Below are 22,409 nucleotides of genomic sequence, written 5' to 3'. Positions count from 1 at the left end.
TATCTCCAACTTCCCCGGTGGTTATAACAAAGTAAGAAAATTAGAGAGACAAGCCCCAGCCTCTTGCTTCTTTCATGAGGCTCCCAATTTCTCTGATGATTCTACAGTAATTAGAGAGAGCTGATTCAAGCCTCTAAGCCTCATCTATCTGCCGACCCAAGGGATGGATCCCACCACCTGCATAGCCATCTAGAGAGAGCCCGCCAGATCCTCCTTCCCGGCATCTGGGAAGACGCAGCCCCTGTTCCTGGGGAGGGCTCTGTGATGTTGATTGCTGCAGCAGCTGCTGTCATAGCTCACTTCAGCAGAAAGGATTAGACTGTCCTGAATATGTCAATCAGATATCAAAGATAAATGAAGTTTGAAAAAATAAAATGTGCGATTTATTTTTAAAAAATAGTCTTTGGGAGACACCCAGAATGCACTTTGAAAAATCTAAGGGAAATATGTCATGAAAACAAATCTGCGCTCTGCTGTCCAACTTTAATTTTTCACTGATAACGCTCAAGCAGGCTACAGCCCGGCCAATAAATAAAGATTCTCCCCTTCTTAATGGTCTCCAATTTCCATTTGCTGGGACCGAGGGCCTGCTCCTGAAGATGCACTGGGCCCCTCCTTTCAGCTCTGCCCACTTCCTCTTTCCAGGTGCCCTGGGTGCTAATGAGCTGGCATGGCCCCCAGTGCTCTGCCCCAAGGACATCCTATCCCTGCGGCTCTGGGAAAGGCATTCGCCACGGCGTCTGCTAAGCGGCCTTGGCATTGCTCACCGGTTGGGCTTGGTGATGTTTGGGGTTTTAATTCACTTTACTAAAATTGCCTTTCATTCACTTGGTGACAGGTAGTTATTTGTTTTCAGGGTTCCATTTGACATTTATTGTTAGCGCAAAACACTAATAATAATAATTAGCGCCTTTTTAGAGTTGTCTGGGGTTTTCGTGCTGCTGCATTGTTACTATAAAACATCCCGATGCTTTGCTGTATATAAGATAGTATGATGGTATTTAAATGTAACAAAGGGGTTTATTATACTCAGGCCAGATTGCAGTATCTCTGAGCCCCCCTCCCCCGTGAGTAAGCCAAGACTTAATATCCTCTAAACTTGTCTGTAATGCTAATACTTATTTTTTTGGCTTTTCTTTTTCTTTTCTTTCTTTTCAAACCAGCCATGCATGGTTTGGTTTTCTTCTTACAAACAGGCAAGCAAATCTACGACTTACTCTCTAGAACTATGCTGTCCAATAAGGTAGCCACTAGCTACATGTGACCATTCAAATCTAAAATAATGGAAATTAAATAAACTAGATATTCAGTTCCTCTGTTGCACTACCCACTTTTCGAGTGTTCAAGAGCCACACGTGGCCAGTGGCTACCATAAGGATCAGTGCAGCTGCGGAACATGCCCATCCCTGCAGAAAGTTCTTTTGGACAGTACTGTACCAGAACCTTGCTACTTAAAATGTGACCCAAGGACCAAGAACATTGGCATGACCTGGGAATTTGTTTAGAAATATAGTCTCGGGGCATCTGGTTGGCACAGTTGGTTGAGAGTCTGACTCTTTGTTTCGGCTCAGGTCACAATCTCAGGATCGTGAGGTCGAGCCCTTTGTCAGGCTCCGTGCTCAGCGCAGAATCGGCTTGGGTTTCTCTTTCCCTCTCCCTCTGCCCCTACTCCCTCTCTTTCTGTCTCTAAAATAAAGAAATAAATACATCTTAAAAAAAAAAAAAAAGAAAGAAATATAGTCTCATGATCCCCACCCCTGAATCTAGTAACAAGATCCTTAAGTAGCTTATTTGCACGTTGAAGTTTGAAAAGCACTGAGAATCTAGAACAAGGTTCAGAGGACTTCTTCTGTAAGAAACCAGATAGTAAATATTTGGGGCATTGTGGGCCATACAGTCTCTGTCCATATGATTCAACTCTGGCATTGTTTTGACAAAGCAGCCTTGGACAACATGAAAACAAATGGGTATGGCTGTGTTCCCAAAAAGTTTTATTTAAAAAACAAGTGACAGGCTACATTTGGCCTGTGGTACGTCATTTGCTGACTTGTGTTCTAGAATACTCTTTGGACGTCCCTGTGAATACTATTTGTATAATTTAATTCTCACCGCTGTACGGATCTCAAAGATCAGCATCTCTGATCAAATATCCAGGTCTGTGATCCTGGGAAAGATACTTTCCTGGAAGGTCTCTGTTATGTCTCTGTCCCTTGTTTCTAAAGAAAGTGGCCAATCTGGGCCAATGGAGGTTCATGATAAAAAAGAATGAGCATGTTGGTTAAAGCCACCAAATTAATAAGGAAAGGAGGAGGGTTGGTCTGCTTTTTCTTTCTGCCCAAATCTGCCCTAGTTAAACGGTGTGTGGTGAGTTTCTTGGGTTTTGAAGTGAGACTTCCAGGGCCAGTGTCAGGGTCAAGTCCCAGTTCTGACATGCACTCTGCCCATCCGAGGGAGTCCAAGAGATCAGAGGTGTGCGGGCTTCAAGGCCTAGACTGGGTCCATCCCAGGTTTGCCTTCTACTTAGAAGATGTGTCCACATAAAACAGAATACACCCGCCAAGGTCCAGGCTGACCAGCTCAGAAGGGGCCCAGGCTTCTCCTAATTACACCAATCAGATAAGTGGCTTCGCCCATATATGGCATGGAAGAAAGAGCAGAAGTTCTTTCCTTCCCTTTTCTAAAAGGCCTGAAATTACTTCTCTGTGAGTCAAGGTGGGAAAGCCGGAGAAGAGGAGACGTCTCTGAATCATTGACCATAATCCAATGGATTATCTCAAATCTCCCACCAGATACAGAATGCCTGCCATGAGTGTACAATAGCCTCTAACTGGACATTTTAAATTTGAATCCCGTGAGCCAGGAATATCTGAGTAGGAAGCAGATACGTAAAATCAAGGAAAAAGGGCAGTTTTCTCTGTGGCTGTTTCTACCAAGTTCCAGATTAAAGACAAGCGTCCACTACCTCCCCTGCCAGAGTCCATCAAGGCTAAAATTGAGATTGAGCACCAAGAATGTGCTTGGGACAGGTTGGTTCTTTGTAATCAGACACCCTGCATTCATGCTCCAGAGTTACCATTTGTTAGCTCTGTGACTTTCAGCAAATCACAAAATGCCTCGGACCTTGCTCTCCTCATCTGAAATACGAAATAAAAATATTATCCAGCGGTGCCTGGGTAGGGGAGTTGTTGAGAGTCTGACTCTTGGTTTCAGCTCAGGTCGTGATCTCAGGGTCATGGGATTGAGCCCTGTGTCGGGGTCTATGCTGAGCGCAGAGTCTGCTTAAGGCACTTTCTCCCTCTGCCACTCCCCCCTGCACACTCTCACTCTAAAATAATAAATAAACAAATCTTTTAAAAAAATGATCTACTCTGGTGTTATCATGAGGAATAAATGAGATAATGGATAATAGATAGCAAGCAATTGGTACCTAAATTGGCACATAGTACGTGCACAGTGAACAACTCCTACAAAAAGTATGTCCTATATCTTGAGTTTGACATGTTTGGCAAACACCCTTATATACGTTGACCACACAAGGTAGGAATTAAAGTCTCATTTTGTAGTTAATTATAGTGAGGACCAGAGTAGTGAAATCACCTAGATAAAAGCACAGTGATAGTAGGGGGCAGTGCTTTCTCTTTAGCTGCGCCATTTATTCTGGAGAACTACTTAAAGGGAGTTTTTGTGAGTGTCCTTTTTCCCATTTTCCCAAAAACATCTTGTCTGTCCTGCTAAACTGGACATGATACTGCCTCTGGACATGTGCAGACTGACCCTTTGGGCTTTGAAGTGAGACTTCCAGGGGCAATGTCAGGGTCAAAGACCTCAAAGACCTCAAAGACCACTGCACAAACTGGCTCTACTGGAAGACACTGCTTTGAGCAAAAACATGGCAGCCAAGAGTGACCCAAAGTCAGGTGGTGGGGAAATCCTGGCTTTATATCGTAAAGAATGAAATCCTCCAACCCAAATATCATCTTCTCTTCAAAATCACTCAGAAAATTTCCTTCCCTAAACCTGCTCTATAAATTCATCCTTTTATCTAGAAAAACCATTAATGGAATGGGACAAACCCAAATTGTATCTGCTGCTAAAAATTAGGAAACTGAGTCTTCACATCACAGGATTACCTTAAAGGGAAGAACAGAGGATCAAAAAGCACACCAAATTTTAAAGGTGAATACTTCTTTGATCTAACAATTTGGCTTTTTGCAGTATCTTTTGGAAACAATCAGATATGTATAGTTATATGTACAAGAACGTCATCTCACTACTTCTAAATCAAAAACAATCTGTGTTTTTCTCATTTGAGATTGGAGAAATAAATTATGGGATGACTATTTATTGACTACCATCTGGCCATGAAGAAGGTCAGGGAGACCTCTCTTGCCAGCTTGACCATAGCCTATTAGTAAAAGAAGTGGTGTTATAATAGCGTTATAGACCGACGTCTTCACCTCCCTCCCCACACCAAAAGCATCATCAAATCCCGTCAGCCTGATCTCTACAACAATCCGCCAAATGGCCACTTGTCCTGGTGGCCATTGCTTGCACCCCAATCCATCCCATATCTACCCAGTGTGTGGACTGCTGCACACATTCCCTAACTTGTATGCCTGCTTCCTTTACTGCTCCTCTAAAGTCTTCACGCAGCAACCACACTGAGCTTGGAAAAACACAAATCGGATCAGAATAAAATCCAGACCCCCTCCTGTGGCCCGCAAAGCCCAAATGGAGCTGGCCTCTGCCTGTCACGTGACTGCGTCTCTTCCTTCTCTCTGTGTCCCACACTGGCTATCTTGCTTTTCCTTGAACTACCATTGAAATTTGCATCTTACTGCCTTTTCACTTGCTGTCTGCCAGGGTGATTTTGCCTAGCTCTTGACAAAGCCTAAAAGGCTAAGAGCTCTGTCTCTTCTAGCTTCTATTCAAATGTCCCCTCTTCAGAGAGTCTTTCTGAGATGAAAACTACCCTCCCACCACTCCACCATCACTTTTCCTATCATGAACTATTTTTTTAATGGCACTTATCACTCCCTGCCTCTATTTCATGTATCAAAGTATTTAGTTGTTTACTTTTCTTTGCCTTCAGAATGTAAGCTCCGTGAAGGCAGCATCTTATAGTTGCCCCTTTCCCTCTATCCCCTAGAAAAGCACCTGCCACAGAAAATCAATAAATATCTTGTTGAACAAACAAATATAAATCTGTGGAGTCACACCTGTATTAATTTTGCTTATCCACAGGCAGGTAGAATTGTGAGCATTTTCCCCTCTCTTTTCTGTTGCCTAAATTTGCCGACCTCAGAAGAGCAAAAGTTACTCATAATTATGAAAAGCAATTAAACTTATTTTGTATTAAATAAATAATAATAAATTAAGGGACCAAAATAGAATATAACCCTTCAAGGAGCCAGTAAGTACCTTTCACTGGAAACTTTTCCACTGGAATTTCAAATGATATCTTTCTTTTCCCTTTAAGTCAGTTTTGGACCCTCCCCCAAAGGTATTGTAACTCAAAGTTTAGAAAAAGAATAATGTTTACAAGAGTCAGATGTATAACTTATGCTGGAGTTCACCAGAAGGACTTGGAAAAAAAATTCACTTTGCCTTGCCAGGACTTGGTATATATTAATCTTTTTCTTTCCCTTTCTTTTCTTTCCTTCTTTTTTTTTTAACTAAAAAATCTTGATTTTAAATCTCTTATGGTATAGGGTCCTTCTCTTATTAGGCTGCCATTTTTAAGTCCATTATTGAAGCTTAAACCTCTCTGTGCCTCCGAAGTAATATTGACTGCAAGACAAAAAATGGCTTCGGCATTTGCCAATATTTCTGTGTCTGTAAATCCTTGCAGGAAGGAGATGTCTGAGAAATAGTCCTTTGTACTTAGCTGGACCTAAAGGAGATTGTTAGAAGAATCCCAAAGCCCAGTGGGAAAGAAATGATAATGACGTCATCCTGGCAGCATCACTTAGGAGCAGTGATTTATGTAGAACTTTGACCAAAAGTGAGAGAAATTCTCATGGAAGACAGAGCAGTTCTCCAACTAAGTCTGACCTAAGTCAGAATCTGTGACACAAAAGTCCTATATTTTAGCCACAAGACCACATTTTTTTTTTCAAAGCCATCCAAACTTGTGAGGATTCGTGGCAAATATTACATCCACTTATTTTCAGAATAAGATGTCAATTTAAGGAATTTTTTTAAAAGATTTTATTTATTTATTTGACAGAGAGAGACACAGTGAGAGAGGGAACACAAGCAGGGGGAGTGGGAGAGGGAGAAGCAGGCTTCCCACGGAGCAGGGAGCCCGATGCGGGGCTCGATCCCAGGACCCCGGGATCATGACCTGAGCCAAAGGCAGACGCTTAACGACTGAACCACCCAGGCACTCCTTAAGGAAATTTTTTAAACCGGGTCTGGTGACTTTCATTTTCATGAAAGATTATGATTCTATGGAACCATTTCATGTGGAAAATGGACAATTTGATGGAGACATCTGAAATCATCTTCTACATCCTTTTGAGGATTTTCCAAAAGAAAATATGTATAATGTTCTAATTGATATGTCGGTGGAGGCATTGTAGACTTTGTGGGTAACTTGAAAAATACATTTTTAAACATATCTTGGAAACCTTAGCAGCACTAAAGTTAAGGAATGAATTCAAACACTCCAAAAACTATTCATTTGTTTTCTTCCCAAGTTTCCTGAAACAGAGTGCTCAGATGAAATATTTGACTACACAAAACCATTTATTTTGGTAACATTTCCACCATTAACCTTAGATCATCTTCTAAAGACAGCCAGGAAAGAAACAAATAAACACAGCTCATTCATCATGAGCATGATAATAGGACATTTTATAAACAGAGTGTTTTCCATCCAGAAAGAACCATGTAATTTTAGCAAGGCACCCAGTGGGTATTACCCAGGCAAGTACAAAACATTTGCCTCACAGTATTTACTGATATTATTGATACTATAATTATCAAAAGAAGGAGGAGGAGGAGGAGGAGAAGAAGAAGAAGAAGAAGCAGCAGCAGCAGCAGCAGCAGCAGTGTGAGAATCTTACAACCAACCCAGAACAGAGGGATGCTTGGCTCCCCCCTTTATGATTCTCTGGTCCTGAAATTTACCAAAGTGTAAGTGGGAATATTGGAATCAAACAATATGTAAGACATTATTGAATATCTACTATGTTCCTAGCCTGTTCTACGCAATTCAGTTGATTTAAATACTATATGTTATTTCTGCGATTTGACAGAGAATAAAAAACTATTCCCTCTCTTCTTGTCTCCATGGGGAGTTACTGTTCCCTGGAAGAAATGGTATTACAGTAATGCTTCTAGAATCTTTTTCTATGCCTTCAATTGTATCAATATCTAAATTGACTAAAATTAAGGTAAAGATCTTCATAGACATGGCTTATGCTTCATCCTTCTTTTCAGAGGCCAGGTCGCCCCCAGAATGGATGTACTCTCTCCTTTCTCCTCTTCCATTCAGTTTTTTATCCCCCATGGGTAAGGAGGCAGGCCTGGGCTTCTAGGGCCAGATCTAGCAGCTCGTCTTTCTTTGCCCACCATTGGTGTCCAACAGGTGTGAGGCAGTCTTTCTTTCAGGCAGTTGAGTGAGTTCCACTAAAAACCCATTTTCCAGTATAGGTGGGTCCTAAGATACAGACTGAAGAGGTATTGAGAGTCTAGATTACGTTAGAATGTAAGCTCAGTGGAGGAAACGTTTTGTTCCCTTTTCCACCCCTGGATTCTCAGGTTCTAGAACAAGACCTGTCATATGTAGGTGCCTAGTAATTATCAGTTGAATAAATTATCTGTTGTTGCAGCTATAACCAAATTCTTCAGTACATTCTATCATACTTTGATCTTCATGTCTCTGAATCTAGTCTCAACGTCTTAATTGGTTGTGAGTTTGGTGGGAGATAGCTGTGATTCATTAGCCCCTTAAATACCAACATTCTGTCAGTAGATCATGAACTGACTGGAACGCGGGCCTTAATGTAAAACAACCATGAGACCAAGAGGTACCATTTTATATGATACCGACCATTAGTACAATAGGGATTCAATCAGAGAAGAGAGATATCGGTGAAAACTGTAGTGGTCCGTAACTTGAGCTAAGTTTTGAGATGACAGATTTAGACATTCAGATGAACAAACCTACCAGAAACCCAATGTCACTGGCTAAAGGGAGGGTCCCCCTCGTGTCCTACTTCTTGCTGTATCATAATATCTAGCACATAGCTGGTATTTACTAAACAGTAGTTGAATGAATGCATGCATGAATGAATGAATGAACAGATGGTATTAGATGGTAAAATTAAGCCCGCTAGCTGAATGGGCATGACAGATCTGCATGTAAACCTTGGCTTCACTATTTACTGGCTTTGTAATTTAGGACAAGGTGGACTTGACGCTTTTAGTCTCAGTTTTCTGATCTGGAAAATGGTCATAATGAGAGATTCTTCCTCCTAGGGAAGCTACAAGAATTTTAATGAATGAAGTTCTGGACACACTGCCAACTGCCAGCTTCAGCTTTTAGCCTGATCTGGGAATTGACCTCCACCAACGTGGTGTGGTACAACTGCCTCATAGCAGCTTATGAAGGCTAGTTCTGGGCAACAGTTCCCAGCTCTGAGTTCAGCTGATTGCTTGAAATCAGACATGGTGGGAGTATTTATACAAGGGATCTGCAAATTTTTTTACAGAGCCAAATAGTAATAATCTCTGGCTTTGCAATAATCTCTGTTGCAACTAGTCAACCCTGCCATGGTAACAAAAGGGAACAGACAATATGTAAACAAATGGGTGTGACTGTCTCCCAATAAAACTTTATTTATAAAATCAGTTGGCAGGCCAGCGGGCTGCAGTTTTCCAACCCCTTACCCATGTCATGAAAATCGGCAAATGCTACTAATCAGGCTTTTCCTTATTTACAGGTTGTCAGTTGTTACACATTTACCAGTTCATCACTAGAAGCCACCTCACCGAAGGTCATCCCCCCTTTTTGAGGGCAACTTGAAACCAATGCCTGTTCAATGTAGAATATGAAGCAAACCCCTTGCCATCTTAGACAACTCTGAAGGGTCACCCTAGCTTAAGAGCCCCACTATAGAGTAACAGCCACCAGAGAGCATCCATTATGGAGGAGGCATTAAACAACTAAGTAGAGAAAATGCCCCAGCTATTTGGTGTCAGCCAGCCTGTAACTGGCAGCACTACTGACACATGGGCTCATATGCAGAGTAGCCATGGTGGCAGGGAAGGAAGCCATTCATAGTGCCACTTGATGGACTCCTACTCACAAAGGCAAATATACCCTTTACCACTGCTGAATGCCCAACCTGTCAAGAACGGAGGCCAATTCTGAGTCATCTTTTGTACAGGCCTACCAGCCCTTTTGTGGTAATTTGGCTACACGAGAGCCTTTCTACCCTGTGTAAGATTTCATTTTCCCTAGAGTAGACAGATATTACAGTTATGGGTTTGCCTTTCCCACCCACAGGGCCTTAGCTGAGAACACTAACTGAGGGCTGATATGTTGTTTAACTCACAGACACACAATCCTATCTGAGGACACAGTAAGAGTCCCTTGAACTTTAAGCTTTGGTTTCCACTTGGGCACTTTGAGCTTCTTATGTCAAGGGTCTCACAGGCAAGGAGCGGGGTCACTATCCTGGCTGAGAAGGTCATGGTGACCATGGGTTTGGACCCTTCAAACGTGAGAGTCTGAGACTAGACTGGCAGAGATGCTAGCTGAAGAGTGAGGGGATCTAAGAATATATAGGAGACAATGAGGATGAGTTGTGACTTTAAAAGCAGCTCCAGTGGCAACTGGTCCATCCTACTAATCTCTCTCTTAAAAGTTTTTCCAAGGCAAAGAGGCCCACCAGAATCCTAGAACTACCTCTTGCAGCACTTATATAAAGATGTGGACCTGAACTCAAAAGGTGGGCTGTAGTGGTAGTGGGCGTGGTGCTGCAGCACCTAGAACCCCCAGATAGGGCTGGAGGCCCAATTACACCACCTTCGAGAAGTGTTGATGTCTCACAGTTCAGAGCTCTTGCTCAGAACTGGCCTCAGGGAAAGGGACAAAACTCCCAAGAGGACATCCATCCCTTTTCAGGTAGCAAACTTAATCCAATAACTGATGAGGGCATAAAAAAGCCGGCCCCTCCAGCCCCGACACGTGACAACCCTGAAAGATCATCTCAGTTCAGAGCATTCCGTGGGATTGGCCCCGGTCATTGCTGTGACTGCACCCGGCTCAAATTCTCTGTCTAGCCAAGCCTACTCCCTTCCCTTCTCCTGTAGATGTTAAAATCAAGAGCACTCCCTAATAAATTTTCCCACTAATCTCAAAGTCTGCTTCCTGGGGAAACTGATCTGAAATGGGATTAAATGAAATGATGTCCCTAAAGTACCTGACATTAAAACGGATCTCATTGTAGGTGGTGTTGATCTTCTAATACATCTAAGAAAACATGAGTTTCAATCAACAGTATTAAAATAGCAATAATAACAACACCTATTATAACAAAGTGCCCACCCAATAGTAAACGAAGTGCTTTACATACATTAACTTATTTTATCCTTTTAAAAAATCCATTATAATCCACATTTTGTAGGAAAGTAAAGGAGGCACATGGGAATTACTTAATTTTTCCAAGTTCACATGCTTATCCATTACACGTTACCAGCCTTTGTTTAGATGTGGCTATAAAAAGAGACATATTTGTTTGAGAAGTTTAAGAATAATCCCTTTGCTTTTTAAGTCCTATAAGCCTAAAACTGAATCTTCTAAACATGGCAAAGATTTTCTGCTTTCGTACCTCAACTCCTTCACATTCATTGAAAATTTTCACCTGAAGTTATTCTGAGAAGGAAAGAAGAGTTAGTCATTTAAAGAAGCATATTGCAAACAATAACCAGTGTCTGTAAAATTTCTCATTTCTGGAAAACACATATATCATAGGCATCTGGTGCTTCTGAGAAATAAAGTTGTCTGGTGACTTCACATTAAACTGAGACTTCAACTTTTGTGGCACTTTGTCCAGGTAACAGTTGGCAGATGTCTGGCAACATGACTGTGCTTGGCTGAATTTCAGTGGTGACGCAGGTATCAATATCCCTGGTATTTCACGTAACTCAATGTACTGAATTCACTTGAGCCCTGCCAATCCTGTATTGCATGTTCCCAGGAACTGAATCAATACAAAATGATTCCCCAAGTGTTTAGTGAGTGTCTGATGTATGCTGGACACTGAATGGAGTAGGAGTACTAAGAATGCAGCAGACAATATATTCCTCAAAGAGCTCACAGTCTAAGTACTTTAGTTTGGCACCTGAACCATTTCTACACTATTTGCAACATTTTTGACATATTTACATGCTTTGTGTACTATAGTAGTCTTACCATATTTTTAATCATTTTCTTTTACTTAAATACATTTACTTAAGAAGGAAAGTGTATAGCACCTCTGATATTTAAAAAGAAAAAGGTATCTCTTGTCATAAAGAGAAGATGCCCTTGAGAACAAATATATAACTATTAATAGTTTTTTAATGTTAAATGTTTAAAACCTAAAATCATTGTGAATTTCACCAGCGATACATGTTCCATGTTTGGGAAACGTTGGTCTCATAGGATACAGATATGAGAAGAAACAAGGAAAATGAGCTATTTAATACAGTATAATGAACTGGTAAACAATATGGATTTGGCAGTTAAATTGATTTGGTTTAAATATTAGTTCTGGCACTTGACACCTACTAGCTAAGAAAATTAACTTCAGGAAAGTTACTTAACTTCTCTGATCCTTAATTTCCTTACCTGCAAATTGAGATAATAGAGTATTTACCTCATTGGGTTAATATCAGGATTAAATGAGTTAAACAGCTTAGAACTGTGGCAAGCACATCATAAGCACTGTGAAAAGGTGCATTACTAGTGTAACTATTGCAACATGCTGGGGAGTCTGTGCAGGGAAATTCTCAGTTTCATCAGAGGAATTTCGGGAAAGGCTTCACAGAGGAGATGCCCATGCATGAGTAGGTGCTTATCAGGCTTATGGAGAAAGAGAGGTTGATTATTCAAACAAAGAGCAATCTGAGTTAAAATAACCTCATTTTTTTCTCTTTTCTGATACACTCATCTATAGCAGACATCTTTCGTTTTTGCCTGCCTTCCTTCCTCTGGTGGTAGCACTTTGATCTTTCTTTGGAGAAATGCCCTTTGCCCACTCTTGGTACATATATGTAGGATAGGACTGACTCTGTCCCCAGCCCCGGGAGTGGGCATATGAATCAGATCTGCTCAACCATCCACCTGGCCACAGAGATCGATGTGATTCAAATCAAACCAATCAAAGTGAATCTCAGGACATGGTGTGGAGCCAATGGCTCCACAAGAATGTGTGAGTTCCCTAGAGGTGCTGTAAGAAAGTGCCACAGATAGAATAGCTTAACCAACAGAAATTTATTAGCCCACAGTTATGGAGGTCAAAAATCAAGGTGTTGGTAGGGCCATGCTCTTCTGGAAAGTGCTAGGGAAGGATCCGTTCCAGGTCTCTCTCCTACCTTCAGGTAGTTCCTTGGCTTGTGACTACTCAGTCTTTACATTGCATTCTCCCTGTGTCCTTGTCTATGTCTAAATTGTCCCTTTTTATAAAGTTACCAGGCATATTGGATTCGGAGCCCTGCCTACTTCAGTATAACCTCATCTTCATCAGGTCATACTTTGGGGTACTGAGGGTTAGGATTTCAACCTATGGATTTGGGGGAACACAATTCAGTCCATAACAGAGAGGTTCTCATTCCACTGGATTTAAAGTTGATAATAGGTATGTGTAGTGCTTCTGGGAATTCCATATGGGAAAAATACCCTTCCTGGGAATGGAGCCAATTCAGAAGACAGAGAAGCTGAGGGACGGAGGTTCTCAGCATCATCATTTGAGTGCCTGGATCCAGCTGTATCTGAAGCTTGTTACCTGGACTTTTCATGTACATGAAGCAATAATACCCCCATTTATTTTAAAGCTAAGGCTAGTTTGGGTTGAGTTCCTATCACATTGAAACAAAAGAGTCCTGATTAAAAGAATACCTTAGTCATTGAGGTTTGGGTTTGTTTTTTTGTTTTGTTTTGTTTTTGTGTGTGTGTGAATTAGTTCTGTGTTCCGTAAGGAAAGACAATGGGCCCATTGAAGAAATAGGAATTTCAAAACAGGTTTAGGCCAGTTTTGAAGAGCCACTCCTTTTAGACAGATGCTTTTATATCTTGCGTAGTAACTGTTAGTAGTTTGTGACATTTCTAGTCTGTCCTGGGTGTTACTAGTACCCGACAGGTCAGGCCTGTCACCTCCATAAAAGCAACGAGCATCCGTACCAGCACACTCTATGGTGCGGGAGTCCCTTTGAGAATTACTGATGTCACACTAAATCACATCAGCTGTATTTATTCTCTCTTCATCTCTGCCATTTGAGGCTTTTCAAAAAACAAGTCTGATTATTTTTACATGAAGATGGCTTCTCCTTGCTTCTGTGATTTGAAAACTATAAACCAAAGCTTAATTCTGGGGGAGTTAATTTGTCCTTATGGCGAGTATAATTAAGATGTAAATCTCTAGGGGGAATACCTGGAAATTAAGGTTGTTGTTGACATTATTATTAATTAATATCCAATACTCACTTTAAAAAAATGATTAGCCTTTAGATTTTGATGGTCTCCATTATCCTCATTAAGTAATGGTGAAATAAAGATGAATGAATCCTCAAGCAGATGAATGAATGATTAAGGCAGTCCAGAAGAATTCAGCCTAGATTCTGTATTCAGCAGGTTTCCTTGTCAGCCCATAGCACTCTCTTAGCCGGCTAAATTTTGACTAAGTGTTCAAATGAGATTTAACTTTTAGTGCAGCGATTTCATCAGGAGATAAAGTCTGATAAATAAAGATGGAAAAAGACAAAGGTGGATTAAATCCTTCCAGCAACATCCCATGGAGGCTCTCCAGAAGGTGATATCAGAATGCTATCCTAATGAAGTTTCAGAAACACCTTCCCATAATTTCAACGCACACAAGAGAATTTTCTCAGGAAGCATCTAATGATACTGATAAAACCATGTACATGAACCTGTGAGGAACTTAGACCTCTTGGTTTAGATTCAGTATGACAGTATTGTGTGTTAAATAAATACCAATAAATTATTAAAACATATTGGTTGTATCGTAACACAGAATCTTAACAATGTATTGTGTCAGCATGTACAGCTCTCGCTCAGGGAAATTCTCCATCTCTTTAATTCAAGCATTGACATCCTGTGCCAAGCACAAAGCCTTTTTTATTTGAGATTGACACATGTCTAAAATTGCTTAGATTTTGTGTTGTGCTCTTAATACTTGAAATCCGGCAAATGAAATTCTATGCCACTGTGCATGAACAATGCCTTACAAAAAAAATCTTAGCCTGGGGGTTCGACTGGAGGATTGGAGAAACAAAAAGTGCTTTCACTACTCTTGCTTCAAGTTGGGGGAGTAATTACTTTGGTTGAGGAAAAGGGAGGGCCATTCCTAGCCCCTTGGAAAAATAGTATGTTTGTCAGCCCTTAAATTGGATCATTAAATTCAAGAAGGGTGTCATATGTGGATCCTGGGTCATGTCAGCCGAATGGCTGCCTATGTCATGGTGAGGTTGTGTTAGGCGTCATTTGCTAGTCATTCAGGGGATTTTTTTTTTTTTTTTTGGTTCTATTTTATTCTGACATGCCTGCATAATTGTGGTAACCCTGACGAACTCTCCTTTCTATACCTGAGGATAAACTTCCTCCAGTTTATTTTCCAAAAGCATCCTTGTGCCTTCTTCTTTGGCTATAGACACAGTTGTATTTTCTTGGGAATCTCTCAAAACACTGCTTAATGTGCTTGAATACCACCATGTTACAGATGGGGATGGGGGGCTGGCCGAAATTGGGACTCCTTGGATTGATGCGGAAATCAAGTCTTATGTGGTGCTTTGGCATTTAACATCTGATACCCACCAAAATGGTCATATATCCTGCTCTTCATGCAAAATTTGTGTTTCAACCTCAATGTGTTGGGAAGAAAGAAAAAAGAGCTCCCTCAAGATTAAAAATCTTTGTTCAATACCCACATATCAATCAGTGCGATACACCACACTAACAAAGTGAAGGATAAAAATCATAGGATCATCTCAAAAGATGCAGAAAAAGCATTTGACAAAATTCAACATCCACGCATGATAAAAACTCTCAACAAAGTAAGTTTGAAGGGAATATACCTCAACATAATAAAGGCCACATATGACAAACACACAGCTAGCATCATCCTCAATTGTGAAAAGCTTAAAGCTTTACCTCTAAGATCAAGAACAAGACAAGGATATTTACTCTCACAATTTTTATTTGTGGTAGTACTGGAAGTCCTAGCCACAGCAGTCAGACAAGAAAAAAAAATTAGATAGATAGATAGATAAAAGGCATCCAAATTGGTAAGGAAGAAGTAAACTATCACTGTTTTACAGTGATACATTATATATATATATAATATATATATATATATATATATATATATAAAATATCATGATATTACATAGAGAAACCCTAAAGACTCCACCAAAAATCTGTTTGAACTAATAAATGATTCAGTAATGTTGCAGGATACAAAACTATTATACAGATATCTGTTGCATTTCTATATACTAATAACAAACTAACAGAAATTAACAAAACAATCTCATTTATCATTGCATTGAAATGAATAAAATATGTAGGAATAGATTTAACAAAGGAGGAGAAAGACCTGTACTTTGAAAACTATAAGACATGGATGAAAAAAATTGAAGATGACACAAATTATTAGAAAAATATAACATGCTCATGGATCGGAACAATTAATATTGTTGAAATGTCCATACTACCCAAAGCAATCTACAGATTCAGTGAACCCCTGTCAAAATACCAATAGTATTTGTCCCAGAACTAGAATAAGTAACCCTAAAATGTATGGAACAACAAGACCCCAAATAGCTAAAGCAATCCTGAGAAAGAAGAACAAAGCTAGAGATACCACTCTCCCAGATTTCAAATTATACTACAAAGCTATCATAAGCAAAACAGTGTGGTACTGGCAGAAAAATAGACAGATCAATGGAACAGAATAGAGAGTCCAGAAATAAACTCACATCTATATGGTCAATTAATCTACAACAGAGAAGCCAAGAATATCTAATGGGGAAAAGACAGTCTCTTCAATAAATGGTGCTGGAAAAACTGGACAGCTACATGCAAAAGAATGAAACTGGACTATTTTCTTATAACTTACACAAAAATAAACTCAAAATTGATTAAAGACCTAAATGTAAAACCTGGAACCATAAAAATCCTAAAAGAAAACATAGGTAGTAAACTCTTAGACATCAGCCTTAGCAATATTTTTCTGGATCTGTCTCCTCTGGCAATGGAATAAAAGCAAAAATAAACACTTGGGACTACATCAAGCTAAAAATCTTTTGCACAGCAAAGGAAAAGCATGAAAGGCAACCCTGGGTGGGAGAAGATATTTCAACTGATAGACCCAGTAGGGGTTAATATTCAAAGTGTATAAAGAACTCATTCAACTCAACACCAAAAAACCCAAAGAATCGGATTAAAAAATGGGCACAGGACCTGAATAGACAATTTTCCAAAGAAGACATCCAGATGGCCAGCGGGTACATGAAAAGGATATGCAACATCACTGATCATCAGGGAAATGCAAATCAAAACCACAATGAGCTATCACCTTACACCTGTCAGAATGGCTATCATCAAAAAGACAAGAAATAACAAGTGTTGACGAGGAAGTGGAGAAAGGGGAATCCTCATGCACTGCTGGGGGGGTAGGGATGCAAACAGCCACTATGGAAAGCAGTATGGAGGTTCCTCAAACAATTAAAAATAGAAATACTTTATGAGCCAGTAATTCTACTTCTGGGTAATTATGTGAAAAAAAAATGGAACTATTAATCAAAAAAATGTATGTGCCCTTATGTTTATTGCAGCATTATTTACAATAGCCAAGATACGGAAGGAATCTAATCATCCATCAAGAGATGAATGGATAAAGAAGATGTGATATATATTATATATATATATAATATTTCATATATGTATAACATATATAATATTTCATTATATATATAAAATATCCATTGAAATATTACTTAGCCCAAAAAAGGAACGAAATCTTGCCATTTGCAACAACATGGACGGACCTTGAGGGTATTATGCTAAGTGAAATAAGTCAGACAAAAAAGACAAATATCGTATGATTTCCCTTATATGTGGAATCTAAATAACAAAACAAACAACAAACAAACAAACAAAACCAGAAACAGACTCATAAATACAGAGAACAAAGTGCTGGTTGCTCGAAGTTTGAAAAGAGGTGGAAATATAAGAATGAGAGGTAAAAGGGGAAAAAAGAAATTAGAAATCTTTTTGGACAGTGATCCGAATGTTACTGCAGGACAATGTGGGGATCAGGAGCATGATGGGAGCATATCCTTTACCATCTTTTCTGCCCTTCTTCTCAATATCCATTATCCCATCCTCCAATGCACAGAACAGCTGTTTCGGGTCAGTTAGCATTTCCCTGACAAACTGTTCTCTGTCAAGCTTCCATGCTTTTGTGCAGGCTGTTTCTGCTATCTGGAGTGTCTCCCCACCATCCATCCAGAAAGTCCCCATCCATTCTATCAGAACCAGCCCCAGAGTCTCTGTGAGATCTTTCCTAGGGAGAACAGGGGAGACAGGAATCAGCATCCCCACTATGCTTAACTGACAATGACCCTCTTAAAATTGTCTACCTGTTGTTTCCACCTCTTCAAATTATTGCTTCCTGAAGGCTGAGACCAATAGGAGCTAACCATCTGGAGCCGCGTCTATACTGCAGGTTCCAGAGTCAGTGCCTCCAGGGGTCAAGCCATTTCATGTATGTCACAACAGTGCTGTGTGCCTAGTTATTGCCCTTGTTCACATGTGAATCTTGAGACCCCGAGAGGTTAAGTAACTTGCTGGTTTCACATAGTTAATACATCACGGATCCAGGACTCAATCACCGGACGCTGGCAATGAGCCTGACGCACCTGATCAATCATCACTTTTAAATTTTTTTGTTTTCCTCAAACCTGATACCATACTTGATATATAGCTGGTGCTGTGATGAATGGGCAAATGTGTGCATCATAAAGTCATTAGTTAAGCTCTAGCCCCTTCTACATTGGTAGATGAAATGTAAAATGATGTACAATACAATCTGTTATAATGGAGACCGCTCCTATAGTGGCAGAGAGGATATTGACAAAATAATAATGATAATCACAGTGATGAGAGGCAACATTTTACATGTTTTCTCGGTGCCAGGTACTGGTCTAAACACTGCCTGATGACCTGTGTATAACAGCAACCCGTTCTATAGATGAGGCTCCAGAAAGATAAGGGACACACCGAGGATCAAAGATGAGTAGAGAGCTGGGGTGGGTCAGGTCTTGAGCCCCACATTATTCCAAAGCCAGCATACTGGAAGAGCTATGCAGACACAACTGGAACCGAGCTGCTGATATATACCATCTGTGTCATCACATCATCAACATGCTCCATTTTGACAATACCGAAACGAGGTCCTTTGCCAGCAATTTAGAAGGTTTGGGTTCTCAGCTCGCCTTTGCTACTCAAGACTTGAGTGATTGAAAGCGAGAAAATATTCCGTGTTGGACTTGGTTTTTGTACAAATTCCATTCTGGTTCTGAGAATCAATAAGCTGCTAGTAAGTTATGTAACAGCTTGCATTAGCCCCTGGACTCTTTCCTCTTTCCCCACCACAAGCCCTTTGACAGCTTAGGGGTTTGGCAAGCTTGCCACCCTCTGCCTAGCCCACTGCTCCCCTGGCTTTTCCTCTGCTGGCTCACCCTGCAGGTCTCTCAGCTCAAATGTCACCTCCTGGAGAGACCTTCCCTGACCTTCAGTTAACCTCTGTCGCTCTACCCCCTTCTCCTCCAATTCGTTCCTCCATGGGATTTCCAGAAGTTGAATTTATCATAATTATTCATTTAATTTTTTTTTTCAATTTTTTTTACTTTCACCACTAGGATGTAGGACTATGTGGGCAGAGCTCTGGCTGTCTTGTTTACCACTGTAAACCCCTGCCTCCAACAGTGTTTGGCATATCCTAGGCACTGAGTAAATATTATCGTTGTTGTTTTCAGCTATTCTAAATAGGATAAATACTGTTATTGTTATTGCTTCGGGTGATTCTAAAAACTACGCAAATTTTAGTGCTTCGACCCTCTTTGTTAATTGCCATGTTTCCCTCGTACGTTCATCTCCAAATACCTCTAATCACCTTTCCACTCTGCCCCATTCCCAACCCTGAAAACACGGTCCTGTGATTCCTTCCACGGGCCGAGAAAGGCAAATGGCTGGCTGATTCAGCAATTAGCCAGGAGGGCGATTCTTGCGGGAGCCAGTGAGTCACTGCAGACTCAGAACCTGTGCATTCAGCCTGGAAACCACCCAGGCAATGTTCTTCTTGAATATCTTTGCCTGACGCGACTTAGTGCCAACCTTCACATCGCTTTTAATTCCCTTTTAAAGGAATGCATACCATTTAATCAGGGTTCCCTCCCTTTCTATTGTGAGAGCCAGGGGCTATTTTATAAAACATGAAGACAGGAACTATAGCAGTTGACTCAAGACCTACTGAAGAGTTCTGCTTACCCAGCCGGGTCTCCTTTGTTTGTGGAGTTGCATTGTTTTGTTTCCGTGGTTATATTTAGAGCAGCGCAAAGAGAAGGAAAAGGGGAAAAGAAAGAATGACTTGACAAAGAAGGTGGCAATATAATTAAAAGAGCAGGAAAATGCCACGGAAATAAAGAACGAAGGAGGAGGGCGATAACTCACCTGAGAAAAACCTGAGGGGATTCAGGCAGAAGAGGGCTTTGGGGCCGCTCACCCAGAGCACCATCCTGTCACCACCAAGCACGGCCAACGGTTCAGGGAGCATTTCCTACACTACAGGCAATTATCAGAAGAGGACCCACCTGGAATTTTCTCTCATAACCAGAAGGAAAGAGTTTCTCAAGGATACTCTAGACAAATCCTTTCCTTAAAAAAAAAATTGGGGGGCACCTGGGTGGCTCAGTCAGTTAAGCATCTGCCTTCGGCTCAGGTCAAGGTCCCAGGGTCCTGGGATCGAGCCCCGCATCACTTCTCCCTCTGCCTTTGCCTCTCTCTCTCTCTCTCTCTCTCTCTCTCTCATGAATAAATAAATAAATTCTTAAAAAAAAAAAGAAAAAGAAAAAAAATTTTTTTTTTAAATTTCTAGGGTAATAGGTGCTTTGAAAAAGTAATCGCTACCATTTATTGAAGGCTGGAACTGGCACAGTGATAAGTCCTTGATTCGAAGCTCGTTTAATTCACACAGCAGCGCTGGGAGCTAAGTACTATTAATATCCCCATTTTTCAAATGAAAAAAATTGAGGCACAAAGATGTGATGTAACTTGCCCAAGGTGAGACGGATAGGAAGAAGCCGAACTGGCCCTCGAGATCCTTCTGCCTGGCTTCAGAACCATTATTTTAGCAAGCTCTCTACACCGCCTCTCCAAAATTTCAACTTTTTTAGAATTAACCATAGTAAATTGCCCATCTTGAGCCCTTTGCTATCTACAGTCCTGACAGTTTCACATGATTCAACCTAATGCAAACATACATAAAGTAGAATATGCAATTCCTCTGCCCCAACACTGCTGTCCAGAAGTGTGTCCTTACAGTCTCTCCTAGGCACACACCTACACTTACCCATGTCGACAGATGTATATAATTTTACAGTGTGTTGTAGACAAGATCGGGAAAATACACTCAAAAAAATGTTTCTCGGACATCACGGCACAAGTATCCTGTGCTTTTGCGTTACTATTTCTGGAGGCTGGGTGTCCAGTAGTGGGAGGTTCATTGAGACACGTTCCCTTAACGAGTGGCTGTTCTTACGCTTCTGCTCTCCTCGAGCCCATTCATTCAAGTTTCCAGGTGCTGGGCTCATAGCGTGAGTGCCAAGTTTGAGCCAATGAAGCACAGATGCCGGATGCCATGTTGTAAACAGCATGGGGTTGACCCAGCAAGACTTTTGAAGATGTAACCCCAGCACTGACCTTCGGTCTGACCAGAAAGCATAGATATCTCAGATTTATGAATATTATTTCCTGCCTCAGGGAGGCCAGAGGTCACTGTGAAGCCCTGGTTTGTTTCTTTAAGCCCAGAGAGATATGTTAAAGGGGTGGGGCCGACCTCAAGGGTCTTTGCTGCTCAGAGATGAAAGACCCGTGAAGGTCAGAGACCACTGTTAAGTCAATATCCTACTCAGGGCTCTCTTTGGTACTTTGACCCTTGTGACTCAGCCGCCTGGAGGGTCCCATTCTCTGCGATGTTGGCTCTTGGCTCTTTGATGTCGCTTTTGTCTTCATCTTCTGGTTCTTTTACCTGGCTGATCTCAACCCGTCAGGGATTGTGACTACTACCCCTTTAAGTGCATTGGGCATTCATTTCTGATACTCAGAGCTGCACTGCCTGGGCCTGTGGCCTCGTGGGGCTGACTTACCTGCACACCAACAACAGCCTGCTCCCCGGCCTCCCATCCCACCCCAGGTTAATTCCAACCCAGCAACAAAGAGATTGTTTCTAAAACCTACATTAAATACCGTCACTCCTCTGTGTAAAGCCTTTCAGGGGTTTCCCTTAACATGGGAATAAAATACCAACTCCTTCCCATAACCTGTTAAGACCCTATGTGATATAGCCCTTGCTCCTTCCCAAGTTCTACTTCATACCACTTTCCCAGGGCTCATGATGTAGCCCTATTCCTTCAGTGCATCATATTTGTTTCTCCTTGAAGACTTGCTGTTCCTTTCTTTTAGAAAACCCTTCCCCTTAATTTCCTATGGATGGTTTCATCCTGCCATCATCAAAATCCTCTATTTTTATTTTGTTATTTTCTGTTTTTCACATTCACCCATAGGAGCAAAGATCTCTTTTGTGTATCTTACCACAATGTTTAGAATGACACATGACCCTTCTTAGAAGCAAGCTAAATGTCTGATGAAAAAGAGACGAACAAATGAATGATTCTTGGGTTTCCACATGTAAAGAGCCAGTGGTAACTATAAGTAAAAGATTTCCCTTGGCTGTGACTTCAGCTAGTGTTCAACAAGCACATTTCTTTACAGGGGGATGGAGAGGAAGTAGACAGGCTTGGTGGGTGAAAAAAGTTACATAATCAAAAATGTTTATCATCACTTCATATTAGAGGGAAATATTTTAAAACAATGGCAGTGGCCATTTCTAGGAAAA

This window comes from Callorhinus ursinus, unplaced genomic scaffold (genome assembly GCF_003265705.2).
Source record: "Callorhinus ursinus isolate GAN/ISIS: 27379988/994484 unplaced genomic scaffold, GSC_fseal_2.0 scaffold53, whole genome shotgun sequence".
NCBI lineage: Eukaryota > Metazoa > Chordata > Mammalia > Carnivora > Otariidae > Callorhinus > Callorhinus ursinus.
This window is presented reverse-complemented; position numbering follows the sequence as displayed.